This window comes from Miscanthus floridulus, chromosome 12, assembly GCF_019320115.1.
Source record: "Miscanthus floridulus cultivar M001 chromosome 12, ASM1932011v1, whole genome shotgun sequence".
NCBI classification, from domain to species: Eukaryota; Viridiplantae; Streptophyta; class Magnoliopsida; order Poales; family Poaceae; genus Miscanthus; species Miscanthus floridulus.
The window spans coordinates 3,452,863-3,474,994 of record NC_089591.1 but is presented as its reverse complement, the minus strand read 5'-3'; the positions used below and the strand labels follow the sequence as shown (position 1 = coordinate 3,474,994).

At 47.6% G+C, this 22,132-nt stretch overlaps 1 pseudogene; it reads right to left on the bottom strand.

The window, feature by feature from the left end:
* The window catches only part of LOC136498354 (uncharacterized), a 29,014-nt pseudogene extending 26,929 nt beyond the window's left edge, over positions 1 to 2,085 (bottom strand).
* Between the last annotated feature and the right edge of the window lie 20,047 nt (positions 2,086 to 22,132).

Genomic DNA, 22,132 nt, shown 5'->3' with positions numbered 1-22,132 from the left:
TACACACCAAAACCACAACCTTACTGTTTACACCAAAATTTGGAAGGAGTCTTGTAGTGACTTAAAAGATCCGAAGATCATGTCATTAAGGAAGCAATTGCGTGCAGATCAGAATTAGTTGATTCGAATGCAGCACCGGAATCGGCTTTCTTTAGGCAGCGCAGGCAGATAATGACAAAGGCTATGATCGGCGCTAGGACGAAACATGATGGACTCTACAAAAGGGGAAAGATTGGAGTCCAAGTTATCTTAAATTAGGAATGTTTTCCTTTATACCAAAGATTGTAACGAATCATGATCAAGTAGGATTCATGTTTAGACTCCGGGTATAAATACCGAACCCCGGCTATTGTAAAAAGAACAACAATCAATCCAATATACAAGTCATTTACTTTTTTGGCTCCGGCCACCCCTTAGGAGTAGGAGTAGAGTAGATCTTGGTGAGTTCTTCAGCAAGTACTAGCTGCATCGATCCGGTCGACCTCCACTGCTTGTTGTAAGTACCATCATGGCTTATACCTCTGTTCGTACGGCTGCATCGATCTGGTCAACCTCCACTGCGACTCTAGTATAAGTTAGTTATCGATTCATGCCTAGTTCAAGTATAGCTGTATCGATCTGGTCAACCCCCACCACATGAACTAGATCAAGGTCAAGTTATCGGCTCTACCTTAGAATGGTAGTCTTTGGTAAATTCATTGAGTTACTGATATTGCTTATTGCTTTCATTATTCATCTAAAATACAACAATATCACTCTGCCCGATTGGGATTGATCTAGATTGGCCTTATATCCTGTTTAGCCCATCATTTGTTAATCTAAAACTGATCTAATCTGTACATTAAACGATAAGTTACGTTTTATCGGCTGTTTTACATCAATCTTGATCGTGCATACCGTGCGGTTAAAGCATGTTGCATCTTGAGTAGATTTATTGGCTAGCGAAAACCAGTTTCATGGTCCTGTTATCATCGGCCTGTGTGATTCTCCCTCATACCCCACTGTTAGCACCGTGAAGTGGGGATCATTATTTGGTAGATCTATTCCTGATAAGGCATGACTTTAACTGTGTGCTATGCCTGAATCAGCTGTTTTAGCTGATATCGAGTGCTTTCACGAACAGTTCACATCACGAGATCGTTGAAGTAAAGATAGGTTGAAAGATGTGTTAGCCCCATGATCTTATTATTGTATTATGACCTGCATGATTCTGCCTCATGCCCCACTGATATTAGTAATGAGTTAGGGTCATTGAGTCTATTGTTATTTCTACAGCCTACATGATTCTACCTCATGCCCCACTGGTCATAGCGATAGATGAGATCTAACATGTTTATTAGATTTATCTTTATTAAACGATTAAATGGTGTTGAATTGTTTCTTTATATAAAAGGGGTTTGGTTGCTTGTAATCATTGGCTCAGCATAAACCAAACATTATTGACATCTTATTGCCATTGATTAATATCTGCTCAAATAATGACATTTATCTTGAATGATAACTGATTCTTCTTATACAACCTAATGAGCTTTAACAGATTTAATCTCATGAATATGCTAGAATCGACTATTTAGTCGATCTCCTTTCATATCAGTTCTCAAAGCCGCACATTTGGCACTGTCTGGCAACACCGGCAAGTTCTACCCTTAATTATTGATAAGCTTTCTATCCTTGTCAATTACAGGGTCAAATTGACTGGCATGTCTCGGGAGGCATACGTAGGTTTGACCATCCCTGCGCTAAAGCTAGGCGGATCTACAGCTCCATTGAGCAGACCCTTCTGGCTTATTGCGTGTGTCCTCGGCACAGGACGAAAATTCTATGTCTGTCATGCTTGCTAGTCCACCGTCGAAGCCCTAGATCTATAGCCTTCACTCATCTGCCTCCGCCTTTGCTTCTCTGTAGCCACCTCCATCTTCCATGGATTCATGGCATAGCTCTGATGTTACATATGCGCACATGGAGGGCCTTGTCAAGCATGGTCTTCTCTATAGGAGGACCAATGCGGTGGAGTGGCTTATGCCCGGCCGCAAGGAGGCACCGGCACCGCTCGACAGCTACATCGTCTCCTTCATGCTCTTCCATGAGCGCGGACTCGCAGTTCCTCCTCACCCGTTCTTCTAGGGTCTACTGCACCATTATTAGATCGAGCTGTAGCACTTGAACCCCTAATGGGATCCAGCACATCACGGCCTTCATCGTGATGTGCGAGGGGTACCTATGGATCGAGCCCCACTTCGAGCTCTAGAGATATTTCTTCTCCATCTACTTGATGAAGAAGAAGGAGAGAGGCTAGGAGACCCCGGTGCCAATGGGATGTGTGGACATCCACCTCCAAGGGCAGCAGGCGGACAACTACATGCCCTACTAGCTCTCTAGATCCAACAAGGGGTGGCACTCGCACTAGTTCTACCTGAAGGATGACCCTGCCGCACCCTTACCTATCTTCTCTAGGCGTTTGATTAAGGAGGTTCCACCGTCATGGCCATGGGGGCCACCCATCAAGGAGAAGAAGAGGATGTGTGATCTCCTCGAGGCCATCGCATTCCTAAAGACCCACAGCCTTAGTGAGGCCAGCATCATCGGGGGGTATCACATGAGGAGGGTGGCGCCCCTGATGGTGTGTGTCCTCCTGCTATACGGGATGATGCCTGGTGCACAGCTCGTTGGGACTGATGCTCGCCTAGGGGCCACTCCGCGACAGCGAGGTCATGTAGCGCATCAAAGAGGCCATAGGAGAGGTTGACATAGTCCTATGATATGGCCAGACATGGGCTTTGTCGAGCTATCAGCTAGGGTTACTCTTCTGGGACTCCATCGTGCCACTGCCAGAGCATGTGGCCATGAGGGTAGTGAACTATGTCATAGATGAATAGCAGCAGAAGAAGAAGGATGATGAGGAGAAGAAATGGTGGTCGAAGCAGCGAGCAAAGCTATAGTGAGGGAAGCAGCATCAAGGCTTGTCTGAAGAAGAAGAGGAAGATGACGGCTCCATGTTGCCCATCCCATAAGATGATCTAGCTACCAGGGATGAGGACCCGCCTTCACCATAGGTGGGGCCATTCCTGTGACATGTCACGAGGAAGGAGGGGGAGGGCATGCCCCCGGAGCCGGCAGAAATGAATCACCCTACTGTGTTTGAACCTTCAATAGCGGCCTTAGAACTGGCGGAGCCAGACTGCCTCGCCTTGTACGGGCCTTTGACGGTTGCCCCAAAGCTGGTAGAAACAGGTTGCCCTGCTCCATCTAAGCCCTCAATGGTGCCTCCAGAGTTAGCGGGGTGTGGCCATCTTGATTCAACCGGGCCCTCCAAGCCGAGGGATGGCTTGAAGCGGCAACATGCTGATGAGGAGCAGCCAGGGTCAAGCAAGCCGGCTCTGAAAAGTCCTTGTATGATGGTGTCAAGGTGAGTCAAGAGTTCCTTCATCCTTTTGTCTTAATGGATTTTTGCCACAATCTAACCATCATGTCCCTTGCAGCGTCGTAGGGCATGGGACTCTCCTACGGCTTGCTCCGAAGAAGATTCTCCTCCAACAAACGTGCTAGGAGCCGGCTGGCGCCATGCCAATGGTGAGCATGAGTGGCATCGGGGCGGCCATGGTGTTGACTGGGGAGGCATAGCCGATGGCAGCGTCCATGGGAGAGTAGGTAGAGGAGGGCACGTCTAGGGCGCCCATGGCAGGCATAGTGTGGCCAGTCATGTCCTCGATGTCGTAGGCAGAGGAGGCATGACCGGAGCCACCGTCTGTGTAGGTGTTCGTGTCTGTGGTAGGGCAAATGGAAGTGGGTGCACCTAAGGCATCCTTCGTGGATGTGGCAATAGGGTAGGCCTCTATGTCTACATCCCTCGCCCCTCTATCGCTAGAGGAGCCACTCTAGAGGAGCTGCCACTACCAGAGAGGTTGGCGCTGCTTGAGGTCAACACGGGGATGTCCCAGTCTCTAGTCCGAGTGGCTTCCCTTCATGAATCGGTAGAGGAGAGGGAATGGGGGAGTGTCCACACAGAGGTTGGGGATGCGGTTTGCGCCCTGACCATCATGCTATGCTCGATGTGTGACATTGTCGCCCTGGTTGGCCAGGTATGATATGATCATGCTTCCGACCCCTATGTTCTCTTTTTGTGCCTCTAAGTCTTGTCTTCTTCATAGGTCCTTATGGCTCGTAGCCGGGAGAAGTCCCAGCTCCTTACTAAGGAGACACGGAGGAGTGAGGGGCTGGCCACATAGCTCACCGCCACCTATCAGGAGGTGGCTAAGCTTGCCCCTACTGCTTGAGAGGTGGCCGACCTTTGAGTCAGGGAGAAGGACACTCGCGATGATGCCCATGAGGCCAAGGAGAAGCTCATGGCCCTGATCGAGAGGGCGCACACGAATGCCATGGAGACCAAATGGCTATGGAAGGAGCTAGATGATTTGCTTTGGGCTGTAGAGGAGCTCTGTACAGGTACTGAGCTGGCTCGCCAAGAGCGTGCTGATGCTCAACAGCAGGTTAGCCACCTCGAGAAGGAGCTCTAGAGGGAGAGGGACTTGAAGGTTGCAGTAGAGGGTGTGTCCATCGGGCTCGCCATGGAGGTCTGGCAGCGCCAAGAGGAGGTCCAGTGCCTAGAGGCTGAGGTGACCCAGTTGCGCAATGAGGTGTGCATGCTTTGGGTGGATGTGAATGGTAAGTCTCTGATTTCTCTTGTTGTCCTTTCTCCCTAGAATCCGTGGTGAGCCTGGTCTGGCAGCGCCAAGAGGAGGTCCAGTGCCTAGAGGCTGAGGTGACCCAGTTGCGCAATGAGGTGTGCATGCTTTGGGTGGATGTGAATGGTAAGTCTCTGATTTCTCTTGTTGTCCTTTCTCCCTAGAATCCGTGGTGAGCCTTCTGACATGGTTGGTACGTGACTTGGGTAGGTCTCGATGACAAGCTCAGGGTGGAGGTGCTAAAGAGCCATGGCCTAGAGAAGGAGCTCAGCGAGGTGAAGGACACCCTCTAGAAGGAGAGTGATGAACATGATAGCCAGCACGTCATGGTCTAGCTAGTCTATGACGAGCTCCAGCTGGCCCCAAACTAGGAGAAAAGCTCCCTCATGGTTCATGCCACCCAGATTATAGACTAAACACGTGATATGGCAAGGGGTTCACTTCACTTCGGCGTTCATTGATCATTTGTGATCGCCTGTTCTCAATACAAGAACATCGATCTAGCGACAATGAGCCAAGACTTTGCGCCCATCTATACCGACATCGAGTTGGATGTCATTGAGAAGGAGGTGGCCCCCCTGGCGCATGACCTTTCTACCAAGATAGAAGATGAAATCATCCCCCCTATGGGTTAGTTTAGTCAGATAGGTCAGGCATCATATCTATAATAAGCGAACAAGTTCCATCCCTTTTGTTTCATTTGAACAAGTCTATTCTTTTATTTCGGTTGAACAAGTCTGTTCTTTTGTTTCGGTTGAACAAATTTGTTATTTCTCCCTTTTTATGTGTAAAAAGGGGTTAAAGCGCTTCAACCCTTCCTTTTGTTAAGACTGTAGAGCTCGAGGTGCGGGTGAGAAAACTCTGGTCATGCTGGTAACCAAGGGTGTCGTAGCCGCTGGGGCGTAGGTTTCTTGTAGTCTGACCAGTTTTACTCGGCGTTCATTTCTTCAACCCTTGCCTCTAGGTTTTTATCGTGAGAAAGGGTTGAGCATGGCAACTATTTTAGAAAGGGTATATATATGCCCTTATCAATCAGCCCTCGAGTGAGACCCAACCCCTTGTTGTTGTTGGGGTCAGGTTTCACTAATGATCGAGGAGACGATAGCGAAACTAGTAGGAGAAAGAGTCTCTTGTTTTAGAAATGTTATTCTTAGTTTTCATACATACACCATCCCTAGGATCTGAGCCATCATTCTATGACCACACATTCAGTCTCCTTGTGAGTCCAACTTTCCTTGAGCCCCCATGCATAGCGGGGGTCCGGTCGAGGGTCAGCTCGTCTTTGTTATCATCGCCGTGTTCATGGTTTCCGCAACCAAAGGGGTTGAGCTAATGTCACTTGACTTAATGGCTCAAGTGTCCCGCTCGGTAAGCTCACTAACAGGCATGTCTGAGTGGAATCTAGGTCCATCATTCATAATGAGGTCGGCATAGCCCTTATGTGGCATTCCACTACTCCTTAACCTACCTCCCGGTAGATGCCTAAGTCGTTCTAGAGACTGACTCAGGTGGCCCGCTGGACTCCCCTTGATGGAGATTTTGTGGGCATAGCTTGGGGTTAGGATCAAATGAGAAGGTCGAGATGACCTTGTCCGCTTCTGAGTGAGTTGGGCAAAGGCCGCTAGGGCTCATCTACATTTTCTCCTCTAGCTTTGTTTGACGCGAGGCGGCCTCGAGCCCTTCGCAGGCTAGCCTTCGAACCCCGGTCGGTCATCGCTCATGTTGAATGAGACAACTACCACTTCATGATGCGACGCGAAGCATTGTGATGCAATAATTGCATATGCAATGCTTGGATGTATGAGAATGGATGAATGAATGCTCATACACTAGAAAATAAAGTGGGGGTTGGTAAAGTTTCCTCGATGGCTTGAGTTATGGGTTCGGGGAGCTCTTACCAGATATGTCCGCGTGGAATCTTGGTCTATCATTCATGATGGAGTCGGCACAACCTGCATGGGGCATCCTACTGCTCCTTACCCATCTCTCGGTAGTGGCCTGAGCCATCCGATTGACTTGGGTGACCCGTTGGCCTCTCCTCGATGGAGATTCCACCGGTGGTCCCCTCCAAACCCTTTGTGGGATGGCGGAGGCTAAAGCTTGGGGTGCGGGCAAAAAAACTCTAATCATGCCGATGAACAAAAATGTCATAGCCATTGGGGCGTAGGTTTCTTGCGACCCGACCAGTTTTACTCAGCGTTTGTTTTTGTAAACCTTGCCTTTATGTTTTTTTAACATGATAAAGGGTCAGACATAGAGAATGTCTACCAAATAGAAATACTCTTACTAGCCCCTAAGTGAGGCCTGACCCCTTGCCGTTGCTAGGGTTGGGCCTCACTTAAAGATCGAGGAGTCGATAGCGAAACTAAGAAGAGAAAACATGCATAAATTAAGGGTGACCTGTCTCTCAGCAGCGGCCCGAACCATCCGATCGACTTGGGAGACCCGCTGGCATAGGACTTACCTTGATGGCTTGAGTGACAGGTTCGGGAGCTCTTATCGGATATGTTCGAGTGGAATCTGGGTTTGTCGTTCGTGATAGAGTCAGCATAACCCGCATGGGGCATCCTACTGCTCCTTACCCATCTCTCGACAGTGGCCCAGGCCATCTGATCGACTTGGGTGACCCGCTGGCATAGGACTTACCTACAGAGATAGAGGATGAGATTATCCCCCCCCCAAAAAAATAGTTAGGCAGAGAAGCCAGGTGGCGAACTCGTAATAAGTGGACAAGTTCTTATATTTCGTTATGGTCAAATAGATTTTTAGCCCTTCTCCCCTTTTGTATAAAAAGGTTAATACATTCTGACCCTTTCCATCATTAAGGCTATAAAGCTCAGGGTGCGAGTGAACAAACTCTGATCATGCTAGTGAGCAAAAATGATGTAGCTGCTGGGGCGTAGGTTTCTTGCAGTCTGACTAGTTTTACTTAGTGTTCGTTTCCACAACCCTTGCTTCTAGATCTTAACGTGAGAGAGGGTCGGGCACAGAGAATGTTTGATAGGTGGATACACTCTTAAATGCATTCTGACCCTTCCATCCTTAAGGCTATAAAGCTCAGGTGTGGGTGAACAACTCTGATCACACTGGTGAGCAAAAACACCATAGCCGCTGGGGTGTAGGTTTCTTGTGGTCCAACCAGTTTCACTCAGTGTTTGTTTATGCAACCCTTGCTTCTAGGTCTTAACATGAGAAAGGGTCAAGCATAGAGGATGTCTACTGGATAGACATGCTCTTATCAGCCCCTGAGTGAGGCCCAACCCCCTGCCATTGCTAGGGTCGGGTGTTACTAAAGATTGAGGAGTTGATAGTGAAACTGATAAGAGAAAGCATGCGTAAATTAAGGGTAAAAGCAACGTAGCTATTCGATGTTCCAGGCATTGATGAAGACTTCGCCATTGATGGTCTTGACCTTGTAGGTGCCTAGTCAGAGCACCTCTATGATGACGTACGGTCCCTCCCATGGCGAAGAGAGCTTGTGGTGGTTATTGTTGCTCTGGACGAGGCGGAGTACCAGGTCCCCGACATTGAAGGCCTGACCCCACACTCGACGGCTATGGTACCGGTGAAATGATTGCTGGTACTTGGCTGAGCGGAGGAGGGCAACATCGCACGCTTCATCTAGCTAGTCCATGGCATCCTTAAGAGATGCCTTGGACCCCTATTCATCATATGCCCTAACCCTTGGCGCTCCATAGTCAAGGTTGGTTGGGAGGATAGCCTTAGAACTGTAGACCATGAAGAATGGTGTGTAGCTAGTGGCCCGGCTAGGGTCGTCTTAGGCTCTAGAGCATCGCAGGAAGCTCTACGACCCATTGTCTGCCAAACTTGTTCAACCGGTTGAAGATCCTAGTCTTGAGGCCTTGTAGGACCATGACGTTCGCGCGCTTGACCTGTCCGTTCATGCGGGGGTGCGTCACGGTGGCCCAATCGACGTGGATGTAGTATTCATTGAAGAATAGGAGGAACTTTTTTCCAGTGAACTACGTACCATTGTCCATGATAATGGAGTTTGGGACTCCAAAGCAATGGACAATGATAAGGAAGAATAGCACAGCTTGCTCAAATTTGATCGCAGAGATCGGTCAAGCCTCTATCCACTTTGTAAATTTGTCTACGGCAACAAGCAAGTGCATGTAGCCCCCGGGCGCCCTCTTGAGAGGTCCAACCAGATCAAGCCCCTAGACCACGAATGGCCATGTGATGGGGATCGTTTGGAGTGCTTGGGCCAATAGGTGGGTCTGCCGAGCATAGTATTGACACCCTTCACAGGTGCGCATAATCTATTAAGCACCAGCTACCATGGTCGGCTAGTAGAAGCCTTGTTAGAATGCATTTCCAACTAGGGTCCTAGGCATGGCATGGTGCCCATAGACCCCACCATGGATATCACTCAGCAACTGCTTCCCTTGTTCGATGGGAATGCAGCGTTGTAGGATACCAGTGTTGCTTCGCCTGTAGAGCTCACCCTTAATAAGGACAAAGGACTTGGTGTGACGTGCGAGCCGCTCAGCCTCCTATTTGTCCGTCGGTAGTGCCTCACGGAGGAGGTAGCTGAGGTAAGGCATCCTCTAGTCCCCTCCATTATTCTGTTGGTAGTGCCTCATGGAGGAGGTAGTCGAGGTAAGGCATCCTCCAGTTGGCCAGAGGGTCGGGCTCTATCGCTGGATCCTCCTCAAGATCCATGACTTCAAGGTCGGATGGAGCCTTTGTCTAGTTAGCCCCTGAGCCCAGGGCGGGTGGTGCATCACTAATCGTTCTGGCTCCTCGTAGTAGACTAAGGGCTTGTACTAGTCGCTGGCGAAGATGGCCATTGGCATCGGCTCTTAGCCAGACACCATTTTTGCTAGCACATCGGCCACCTCATTGAGATGCCTCGGGATGTGATTGAGCTCGAGACCATCAAACTTGTCCTCTAGCTGGTGGACTTCTCATCAATATGCAACCATCTTGGCATTGTGGCAGCTTGATTCCTTCATGACTTGGTTGATGACTAGCTAGGAGTTGCCCCGGACATCGAGTCATCAGACACCCAACTCGATGGTGATGCATAGTCCATTGATGAGTGCCTCATACTTGGCCACATTGTTGGAGGAGGGGAAATGGACGAGAACCACGTACCTCATGCGTACCCCGAGGGGCAAAATCAAGACCTACCCTTTGCCAGCACCTTTCTTCGTCAGCGATCCATTGAAGTACATCATCTAGTACTCTTGGTCGATGACTGCTAGCAGCATTTGGACCTCAATCCACTCTACAACAAAATTAGCTAGCACCTGGGATTTGATGGTCATCCAAGGGGCATATGAAATGCCTTGACCCATTAGCTCGAGTGCCCACTTCGTGTTTCTTCCTGTGGCATCTAGGTTTTTTATGACCTCACTAAGAGGGAAGGACATCATGACTATTACTAGATGCGGCTCCAAGTAGTGATAGAACTTCCTCTTGGCGATAAGGACAGCGTATAGGAGTTTTTGGATTTGGGGGTAGCGAGTCTTAGAATCGGACAAGACCTCGCTAATGAAGTACACGGGACACTGTACTTTGAGGGCATGTCCCTCTTCTTTTCGCTCTACCACCAGGGTGACGCTGACCACTTACATGGTGTCCACGATGTAGAGCAGAAGTCGTTCCCCATCGGTTAGAGGGACTAGGATCGGGGCCTTCATTAGGAGCTGCTTGACTGTGTCAAGTGCCTCCTGGGCCTCGGGCATCCATTCAAAACAGTCAGCCTTCTTTAGAAGCCGATAAAGGGAGAGACCTTGTTCACCTAGGTGCAAGATAAAGCAGCTAAGCAATGTGAGGCACCCTGTAACTCGCTATACCCCCTTTATGTTCTGAATTGGGCACATCCTTGTGATGGCCGAGATCTTCTCTGGGATGGCTTCGATGCCACGCTCGGAGACGATAAAACCCAATAGCATACCACTTGGGACCCCAAAAATGCACTTCTCGGGGTTGAGCTTAATGTCGTTTGCTTGGAGTTTTGTGAAGGTCTGCTCTAGGTCGGCTACAACCTGGTCAGCCCATTTGGACTTGACCACGATATCATCCACGTAGGCCTCAATAGTCTGTCCAATGAGATCCCCGAAACACTTGAGCATGCAATGTTGGTATATAGCCCCCATGTTTTTTAGACTGAACGGCATTATGACATAGCAGTATGATCCAAATGGGGTGATGAAAGATGTCATGAGCTGGTTGGACTCTTCCATCATGATTTGATGGTACTCGGAGTATGCATCAAGGAAGCAAAGGGTTTTGCACCCTGAGGTTGAGTCGACTACTTGGTCTATGCATGGCAAAGGAAATAGATCATTTGGACATGCTTTGTTGAGACCTGTGTAGTCAACACACATTCTCTATTTCCCACTCTTTTTTCGTACAAGAACGGGATTGGCTAACCACTTGGGGTGGTAAACTTTTTTGATGAACTCGACCGCCAATAGCTTCATAATATCCTTGCCAATGGCCCTACATTTCTCCTCGTTGAAGCGATGCAGGCGCTGCTTCACCGGCTTGGAGCCTGGCCTGATCTTCAAGGCGTGCTTGGTAACTTCTCTCGGTATGCCTAGCAAGTCTGAGGGTCTCCACACAAAGATGTCTCTATTGGCATGGGGGAAGCCAATGAGCGTGCTTTCCAATTCAGAGGAAAGTGTGGCAGAACTACCTGAAATAGCATGCTTCCAGAGGTGCTCGTCTTCCACCAGACACTAAGCACCCCAAAAGTAAGCTACATCGGATGGTTCCATCGAGCACACCCCAAGGGAGAACTCAAATAATCCATGTTTTTCCTCTAGGATCCAATAATGAGAATGAGTTTACAATACTTAGTCCATTTCATACAACAAGAGTTCTAAGAAATACATTATTATAATACCAAGTTCAGAGTGCGGAGTTTAAATAGCGGAATTACAATAAACATCTAATGATAAGATACAAGGATCTGTCTATGCCCACCAGAAGAATCCTCCACACAATAGCTACTCATCAAGCTGCACCTACAACAGGGGTAAATAAACCTTGAGTACATAATGTACTTGCAAGACTTACTCGACTAGTGGGAATAATTTCCCGACTCCAAAGGATATGATAAGCTTTATGGTTCCTTTTTGTGAAAAGCCTTACTAGTAGTGAATCCTTATGTATGTTCTTATTACCAGTCATGATTAGTTCATTATCTAGCCATTCCACCTGTTCTACTTTCAAGCAAGAGTTGAGCAATTAGATCCATTTCACCATCTTTCATCTTCCAGTTCTTACTACGGTGCTAGATCGTAGACAAGTCATACCGTATTACATGGCGATTCACAAACTAATGTAGCCTAGATGGGTACCCCAAAACACATGCCCTGCTTGTACCCTAGGCAAAAGTAGGACCAACTGATGAGGACATCACTCCTTCGGATGTACCAGCTGATCCTCCAACCGTCATGCAAGGTCCAATGACCCGGGCTCGAATGCGTCAACTCAATTTACAGGTGAGCTCGTTCTTAAGCGATCCTTTTCATACTTTTGAGAATAGACTACTACCTAATGATATTATCTTGCTTAGGAACATTGGAGAGGGTCAAGAGGGACTAAGAGGACGTGGAGGAGGTGATGATGACCAGCAAGGATGTCCAACACAAGCCGGAGGCCCAGTCCAACAAGAATTCGAATCTGCCTCGGCCTCCAGGACCAGTCTGCCTTAAACTGGTCGTCCAGGACGCATCTGGACTCCGTTTTCGATAATCCACATATGGATGGAAAGCTAATTTGATAAGGAAACCAATCCAAGTGGTTTCACATCAAAAGATGTTCGGCATCAATGGGAATCGTTGAAATAAGTCAGCATCTAGAATCTGCCAGAGTGCTGCGACACCGTCTTTTGGTCCGTTGGACCATGTATCGAGTTTGGGCCCATTAGGGGCATGTCCAGGGGTCTTGCACGACCCTAGAGTCTTCATAAACAGCTGCCACCCCTCCATTAGAGTTCAGGTTTTGTTTTAGATCAATCTGTCATTGAACAGTCGCCGTTATCGGTTTGCAAGACCCCAACTTTGAGTGCTTAATCATTCATCTGCAATTGTCACTTTAATTGAGTTGCTTTTTATCTTGTTCTTGCTTGTGTTCTTCGATTTGCAGCAGGGATTAGCCTTCTTGGCGAGGTCAACTAGATTGTGACACGGTTGATAACCAGAGGAGATGTGGTGCTAAGGTTGCAAGGTTTGGGTCTTTGTGATCTGAAGCCAGATCTGTGTGTCGCTCTCCGAACAAATCATTGTTTATCTTGAACCTGACAGAAGATCGGGATCCCCGTATGAGTGGTTAGTAATGCCTTTTGGTTTAACAAATGCACCTAGCACTTTCATGCGCTTAATGAATGAGGTTTTAAGAGCTTTTATTGGACATTTTGTGGTAGTTTACTTTGATGATATATTGATTTACAGCAAGTCTTTTGATGAACATATGGATCACTTACATGCTGTTTTTAATGCTTTACATGATGCACGTTTATTTGGTAACCTTGAGAAGTGCATCTTTTGCATGGATCGAGTTTCTTTTCTTGGCTATGTTGTAACTCCACAGGGAATTGAGGTGGACGAGATGAAAATTGAAGCCATAAAGAGCTGGCCGATTCCCCAAACCGTCACACAGGTGAGGAGTTTTCTTGGTCTTGCAGGATTCTACCGCCGCTTCATCAAAGATTTCAGCACCATTGCTGCCCCATTGCATGAGTTGACGAAGAAAGGAGTGGTGTTTCATTGGGGAGAGGCACATGAGGAGTCCTTTGACATTTTGAAGGACAAGCTTACACATGCACCATTGCTGCAACTTCCAAATTTTGGTAAGACTTTTGAGCGAGAATGTGATGCTAGTGGAGTTGGCATTGGTGGTGTTTTGATGCAAGATGGTAAACCTATTGCTTACTTTAGTGAAAAATTGCATGGTCTTGTTCTTAATTATTCCACGTATGATAAAGAATTGTATGCACTTGTTCATTCTTTAGAGACATGGCATCATTATTTATGGCCTAAAGAATTTGTTATTCATTCTGATCATGAATCGCTTAAGTATCTTCGCTCTCAAAATAATCTGAATCGTAGGCATGCTAAATGGGTTGAATTTATTGAATCTTTTCCTTATATTATCAAACACAAGAAAGGGAAGGATAATGTGATTGCTGATGTTTTATCTAGAAGATATATATTGTTGTCCCAACTTGATTGCCAGATTTTTGGTCTTCAATCCATTAAAGAACAATATGCGCTTGATCCTGATTTTAAGGATGTGTTGCTTAATTGTAGAGAGGGACGTGCATGGAATAAGTTTATGATCAATGATGGGTTTTTGTTTAGAGCTAACCGCCTATGCATTCTAGTTGGTTCCGTTTGTCTTTTGTTGTTGCAGGAGGCACATGGAGGTGGATTGATGGGACATTTTGGTGTCAAGAAGACGGAGGAGGTGCTGTCCACACACTTCTTTTGGCCTAGGATGAGGCGTGATGTGGAGCGGTACGTGGCTCGGTACACCACATGTCAAAAAGCTAAGTCGCGGTTGAACCCACATGGTTTGCATATGCCTCTTCCTATTCCTTCTACTCCTTGGGCTGATATATCTATGGACTTTGTATTGGGTTTGCCAAGGACTAAGAGGGGGAGGGATAGTATTTTTGTGGTGGTTGATCATTTTTCTAAGATGGCACATTTTATTCCTTGTCATAAGAGCGACGATGCTGTTCATATTGCTGACCTTTTCTTTCAAGAAATCATTCACTTGCATGGTATGCCTTCTACTATTATTTTAGATCGCGATGCAAAATTCTTGAGTCATTTTTGGCGCACGTTGTGGAATAAATTGGGGACCAAGCTACTGTTTTCTACAACATGTCATCCCCAAACTGATGGGCAAACTAAGGTTGTGAATTGAACATTGTCCACCATGTTGAGAGCCATTTTGAAGCGCAATTTGAAGATGTGGGAAGAGTGTTTGCTGCATGTGGAGTTTACATATAACAGGGCAGAACATTCAACCACCAAGGTAAGTCCTTTTCAGGTAGTGTATGGTTTTAACCCCCATGCTCCTATTGATCTTTTGCCTTTACCTACCACTAAGAGAATACATAGTGATGCTAGAGAGCGTGCTAATTTTATTCGTAAGTTGCATGAAACAACTAAAGTAAATATTGAAAGCATGAATGAAAAGTATAGAATTGCTGGTAGTAAAGGTAGAAAAGAGCTTAAACTTGAACCGGGTGATTTGGTTTGGTTACATTTAAGAAAAGATAGATTTCCTGAGCTACATAAGTCTAAATTAATGCCAAGAGCAGCTGGTCCTTATAAGATTATTGAGAAAATAAATGATAATGCATACAAACTTGAGTTGCCACCCGAGTTCGGGGTTAGTCCCATATTTAACATTGCAGATTTGAAACCTTATTTGGGAGAAGAAGATGAGCTTGAGTCGAGGACGACTCCAATTCAAGAGGGGGAGGATGATGAGGACATCACTTGTTCGGATGTACCAGCTGATCCTCCAACCGTCATGCAAGGTCCAATGACCCGGGCTCGACTGCGTCAACTCAATTTACAGGTCAGCTCGTTCTTAAGCGATCCTTTTCATACTTTTGAGAATAGACTACTACCTAATGATGTTATCTTGCTTAGGAACATTGGAGAGGGTCAAGAGGGACTAAGAGGACGTGGAGGAGGTGATGATGACCAGCAAGGACGTCCAACACAAGCCGGAGGCCCAGTCCAACAAGAATTCGAGTCTGCCTCGACCTCCAGGACCAGTCTGCCTTAAACTGGTCGCCCAGGACGCATCCGGACTCCGTTTTCGATGATCCACATATGGATGGAAAGATAATTTTATAAGGAAACCAATCCAAGTGGTTTCACATCAAAAGATGTTTGGCATCAACAGGAATCATCGAAACAAGTCAGCGTCCAGAATCTGCCAGAGTGTTGTGACACCGTCTTTTGGTTCGTTGGACCATGTATCGAGTTTGGGCCCATTAGGGGCGCGTCTAGGGGTCTTGCACGACCCTAGAGTCTTCATAAATAGCCACCGCCCCTCCATTAGAGTTCGAGTTTTGTTTTAGATCAATCTGTCATTGAACAGTCGCCGTTATCGGTTTGCAAGACCCCAACTTCGAGTGCTTAATCATTCATCTGCAATTGTCACTTTAATTGAGTTGCTTTTTATCTTGTTCTTGCTTGTGTTCTTCGATTCATAGCAGGGATTAGCCTTCTTGGCGAGGTCAACCGGATTGTGACACAGTTGATAACCAGAGGAGGTCTAGTGCTAAGGTTGCAGGGTTTGGGTCTTTGTGATCTGAAGCTAGATCGGTGTGTCGCTCTCCGAACAAATCGTTGTTTATCTTGAACCTGACGGAAGATCGGGATCCCCATCTACATTACCAACCCACCACTCTACTATCAAGGGGTCTAGGTCCCTGTCCAAACTTGGACTCCAAGCCCCTAGACCCGAGTCTCGGATTTAGTGTGGTGCTTAGACCTCCACCATCCCCGCCTCCAATCAGTCGGTCTGTAAAGAGCCGAAACCCACGACAAGAGAGCAACAAGCCTTCCCTACTCCCATAAACAAGTATGTGCTCAGGATAATAAGTATGTGACCTGACTAGAATCCAATGCAATAGCCGATCCTTAACCGACATGGACAGGGAAAACAGTGTAACCAAGCAATGCCCCATTGGTCACGGGACATGTCACACCTGATTTTAAGGATAAAATGGGATGCAAAATCTTATGTGTGCCCAGAGATCAGTCACACACATAAGCCGACAAATTATAAATAGTATCATCACAAGTGTTTATTACATCATGAATAATAAGATAGAGTCTTCACATAAATATAGCGGAAGTAAAAAGATAAATCTCTCATGGAAACTCCATATCACAGGGACATCAACTGGTTGACCACAAGTCTAGTAATCCTCAGGAAAGTCATCATTGAAAGGATCAAAATGCCCAAGAGGGGGGTGAATTGGGCTAATTCTAAATTTCTTCGCAATAATTAAATCCTATGGTTAGCCCAATTAACCCCTTGTGCCTAGAATATGTTCCTAATTGTTCTACCGCACAAAAGACTTGCAACCTAAGTTCCAATCCTACTCAAGCATGGCAATTCTAAGAATGTAAAGACATAAATTGAATTGCACAAAGTAAATGCTCAAAGTAAATAGAGAGGAGGGAACGCGGTGATGTTTTGCTGAGGTATCGGAGAGTCGCCACTCCCCACTAGTCCTCATTGGAGCACCCACGCAAGGGTGTAGCTCCCCCTTGATCCGCGCAAGGATCAAGTGCTCTCTACGGGTTGATTCTTTGACACTCCATCACGGTGAATCACCCACAACCGCTCACAACGTGAGTTGGGTCACCCACAAGCTCCGCCGGGTGATCACCAAACTCCCAATCACCACCAAGCCGTCTAGGTGATGGCAATCACCAAGAGTAACAAGCATGAACTCTCACTTGACCACGACAAGCCTAATGAGAAGGTGGATGCACACTTTGCTACTCTCGATCTTCACTAATGAGGTCTCTCTTTTGGATTCTTAAATCTCAATCACCTCACTAGGACCTAGCTCTTCTTGGCACTCTCTAAGGTGTTTCTCAGCTATTGGAATAAGCAAAAGTACCCCCACACATGAGTGGGGTGGTATTTATAACATGGGCTGAAAAACGAACCGTTATGTGCCTCTGCAGGGTGACCGGACGCTCTGGTCATGTTGACCGGATGCTTCGGTCAGTACACCCCAAACTCCAGAGTTTACAGTGTGACCGGACGCATTCGGTCATGATTTACCCTCTCTAGAACCTTACTGGAAACGACCGGACGCTGGCTCTCAGCGTTCGATCACTTGACCTTCCAACTTCCAGTCACACCGAATGATTTCACCTCAGTCAAATGAACTGACCAGACTCTGCGCCAGCGTCCGGTCACACCAAAGCCAGCATCTGGTCAGTATTTGACCCTCCATTCACTTCCAACTCTCGATCATACGTGAATGAAGTTTGCTCCATTGGATCTTAGGCAAATGTAGGAGCTACCTAGTGCTAGTTTTAACAAGTGTGCACCACACCTAACTCACTAGATTCACCTAGGTCAAGCTACCCGTCCATACCCCATTAATAGTACGCCCAAAGGAAAAACAAAGTCCTAAACTACTCTAAGTGTCTCTTCAACACCAATTGACACTTAGAACTAGTTCATCCTTAACCTTGTCATCCATCCTTTGAAAACCAAAATGATTTCCATCATAGGGGCATGACCACCTTGATTGCCCTATCGATCTCCATTACCATGACCTAACTTAATTGCCTCTGCAAAACACATGTTAGTCATAGTAATCTTGTATTGTCATTAATCACCGAAACCCTACTAGGGGCCTAGATGCTTTCAATCTCCCCCTTTTTGGTGATTGATGACAATACCACCTCGAGTATGTGAAAGAGTTGAGGTTTTTAACATGCTTGGATCATATAAGCTTTTGTCAATAAGAACAAAGGTGTTAGTCAAGCTTATATGAACCAAGCCAACATGATGTACTCAAAAGATATGAATTAAGCATGAGTACAAGTAATAAAGCTCATTTGCATCGGAGTAAAGCGCGGAAGCAAAGACAAATGAGCATTACACAAGTGATATGACATATAAGTAATTCAAAGTAGAGAGCACACATGTCATATATCACGGTCATGTAGATATCACTATCACATATATATAGTTCAATGCATGAAAGTAAACACACGATGAATGCATAATAGTGTATCACACATAAAAACTCCAAATGTAATATATAAGCTAATAAGATAACTAAGCTCCCCCTAAATACGTCGCTCCCCTAAATCTATCATACTCGATCCCTCTCCCCCTTTGGCGTCAAACACCAAAAACTATGGGTCGATCGGTGGGACTGCAGCGGATGAGCCAGGCACAGAGGTACGAGGAGCAAGGTGGAACTAGGTGCCATCATCGTCTGATCTGGAGCTCTGAGCTGCCTGACCCTCTATAGCTGGTACTAACGCTGAAGCAGTCTAGGTCTGAGCTAGGACAGGTGCTACCTATGACTCTACTAGTATGCCTGTAGTAGGATCTGAAGATGCAACCGAGGAAGGAAGCCTCTGTGTAGTCATAGCGATGGGAGCTGCTGTAGAAGGACCTGGGCCATACAAATGTGGTGGTGTAGGCTGCCCTATCAACTCACTAAAGGAGGCTCCAAGACTCCTTGAGACTGAAGTATCTAGCTCTAGCAGCGATGATGTCTGTGTTGGTGTGAAGCCTGTCTAAAATGGAGTGAACTACGGGGCTACCACTGGCGAAGCGAACCACTAGGACACCTGCTCTATAGGAGAAGCATACTGTGCTGGTGGCTATCCCTGACTCTGAAGCCCACTAGGCTGTAATGCTAGAGTCGTGGAAGTGGTGACAGGCTGACCAAGTTGGGCATAGTTTGTGGCTATGGGGCCCCAATAGCCTGCACTACATGCTACATGAACCCAAGAAGCTGCTGCTGCATGAGTATCTACTGCTGATGCATAGCCTGCTGCTGCTGCTGCTGTAGGGCCTGGGTCTACTACGGAATAACAAGCTGCTGGCACTGGAACTTGTCCTGCCGAGTCTAAAACTGTGCAAGTGTAGCAGCTGTCTCCTAAGCCTATCTGGCCTAGTCCTGCCTCATCCGCTCAAGTATAGCGAGAAGAGTGGGGTCAGTCTGCGGGGCAGGTGGCACTGAACTAGAGCTATCGGCCTCAGCATCATGTCATCATGGAGGCATCTATGGAATGGGCTGGTAATCATCATCAGAACTATCACTGTGCTTGCTAGTGACTAACCCCTCCTACTAAGAAAGCTCCTCCTCTGTAGCTGCAACACCCCTGATGATATCATCCTACTGGGCTGCAGACTCTAGCACCTCTAGACGACGATGTGGCTGACTCGGTGCCTGTGGTGTACTGTGCCGAATCATCTAAGACAGATTATAAGTAGGGAACTCTGTCGTGGCACCACTATACTCAGCAATCATCTTAGGCGACTTTACTGACACAGCTCTATGGATAAGAAAAGTGACCCAGTGAGCATAGGGTAGCTGCCTATGACCTCTAAAGCCCTCAGCTATAGTGTCCTCCATCTCTGACTGAAGGAGATCCTAGATGTCGAAGACTGTCTGCTGCATCAGAGAGTTGATAAGCCAAAGTTGAATCCGAGTCAATCCCTCTTTGTATCCCATCCTTGGGAGTAAAGTCCTCTTCATAATTGACTCAAGCACGTGAGTAGTAGGCATGAGATCACTGGGGTTCCTCCTTGAACCCTTGCCAAAAGGCTCAGTGAAGCAGTGACGCACCAAGTCTATAGGGGGTACCAAGCCACCATGAGGACATCTAAGGGGTGCAGTCTGTCCATAGCACACCTCATGGAGCCTAACTAGCTGCTCCTAAAGCCTAAGAATCTCCCTGGCTCTGGTGCTCATCAATCGATAGTCTCTCCCACCGAATGCAAAGTGAATAAAGTGATGGTGCGGGTCAATAAAGAGAGAAGCATAGAACTGCCAAACCCAAGATGGAATATATAATCTAGTCCATCCAATCAGATCTGTCAGCCCCGGCAGATATGCAAGGTAGGGGCGAATGTGCTCTCCAACTATTGCAACAATAGACTCAATGCTGCACACTCTCTGTGGTCTGAAGATTGCTCCACTGTTCAAATATGCATTGTAGAAATCCTCCTGCAGTGGAGTGTAGAATCCCTCTAAAGCTCTGTCATCCCTCCTTGGCGGAAACCATATCTCAAAATCAACAAATCTCAGCTGCTGAACTTGTTTGGCCATGGTGGCCCTCAAGTCAAGATGGGTCACTAGAGGTGGACCCTATGGTTTGGGCGGTGGACGAGAACCCCTCCACTGTGTGTCAGCCCTCGGTGTGACTGGGGCACAGGTACAACCAGAGCAATGAGGCTATGGCTAAGGTGCCTACTCTGTCTCCTCGGCCTACTGGCCCTCCTGAGTTGGCTCTGTTGGCTCTACTGGTGGCAGCTGCTGCTGTGGCTCCCCCTAAGGCTGAGGCTCCTCAATGGCAAGACGACGTCCTCCCATCATGACAGTCCTAGGTGGACCACCATGAAGACGCTCAATACGCTCAAGTTTGTCCTATGCTTCTGGTGACAGATGATCTGCAATAATAACTCCATTGCGTGCACCTCCTCTCTCGGCACACTCTGCGGCCTCTACAACTGCAACTGCTCTGGCTGTCTCTGCATCAGGGTACTTCTGCTTCTTTGATGCAATCTTCTTTGTTGCCTTGCCTTTAGGATCTATAGGCTGGCGAGGCGGGGGCCTCCAATCCTCTTCACCGGGACCACCTCCAACGTTCTTCGTCTGAGCCATCTGAAAGATCTGAGGAAAAAAACTACCGCTAACAAAGAAACAACTACCTCTGTCAAAGATCAACTACCGCAGACACTTTTGAGGCTTGGCCTTGATCCTTACTCGCGAGCTTGGCCCTAAGTTGATTGATAACTGCCACACGATCTCAATGGCACCGACTCGCTGCATGATGGAATAGGTAGGATATACAATAAATACAATGTATCTAATAGATGCGAAACCCTAGGAAGCAAACAATTTGGATACGAAATTGAAACACGGGGCATTGCTACCTGATGAACCAACGAAACGGCGAGAGGAGGAACGGATCGCGGGACACCAAATCGAGGGTTAGGGTTCATGATGCAATGTGGCTCGGGCAGTAACTTGGCGGTTCTAGGGCACAGGCTTGCTCGACGATGCTGGTGAGCTGCGATGACAGAGGGCTATGCTAGCGCTTGGGCAGTGGACCTAGCACGACGGCATGGCACTGGTGACACGGGCAGTGGCGTGTGGCGGTGCTGAGCAGTGGCGATGTGCGGTGGTGCACGGGCCCGGCTGTGGTGGTGCTAGGAGGTGTGGTGGCGCACGGGAGCGGCAGCGCAGGAAGCTAAGGTGGCGTGGGAGCTCTGCTGGCGATGCGGGCAGTGCGTGGGGATGACAGAGGCGAGCACTAGAGGCGGTGGCTCGGCGCACGGGCATGGGAGGCGGTGATAACGGTGGCTAAGGGCTGGATTAGATTAGGTCAACACACCGGTGATGATTAAATAAGGTGGCCCCCCGAGTTAGAGAAGGAAACGAGAAAAGAGATCTGATGCCGCACGTTTTCTACAGACCGAACGCTCCGGTGGTAGCAACTGGACGCTACCACCCAGCGTTCGGTCAATTCTAGAGAGGTCCAATTCCTCTAGAATCATGATCGGACGCGTCCAGTGGACACCAACCGGACATAGCCAGAGTCTGGTCACCTAGCCTTGACGCCTTTATCATCGACTGGACGCTGAAGCACCTTCTGACCAGACGCTGGGAAAACACTATTTCAGTGTTCGGTCACTCCTTCAGCAGCAGGTTCACCTCCTAT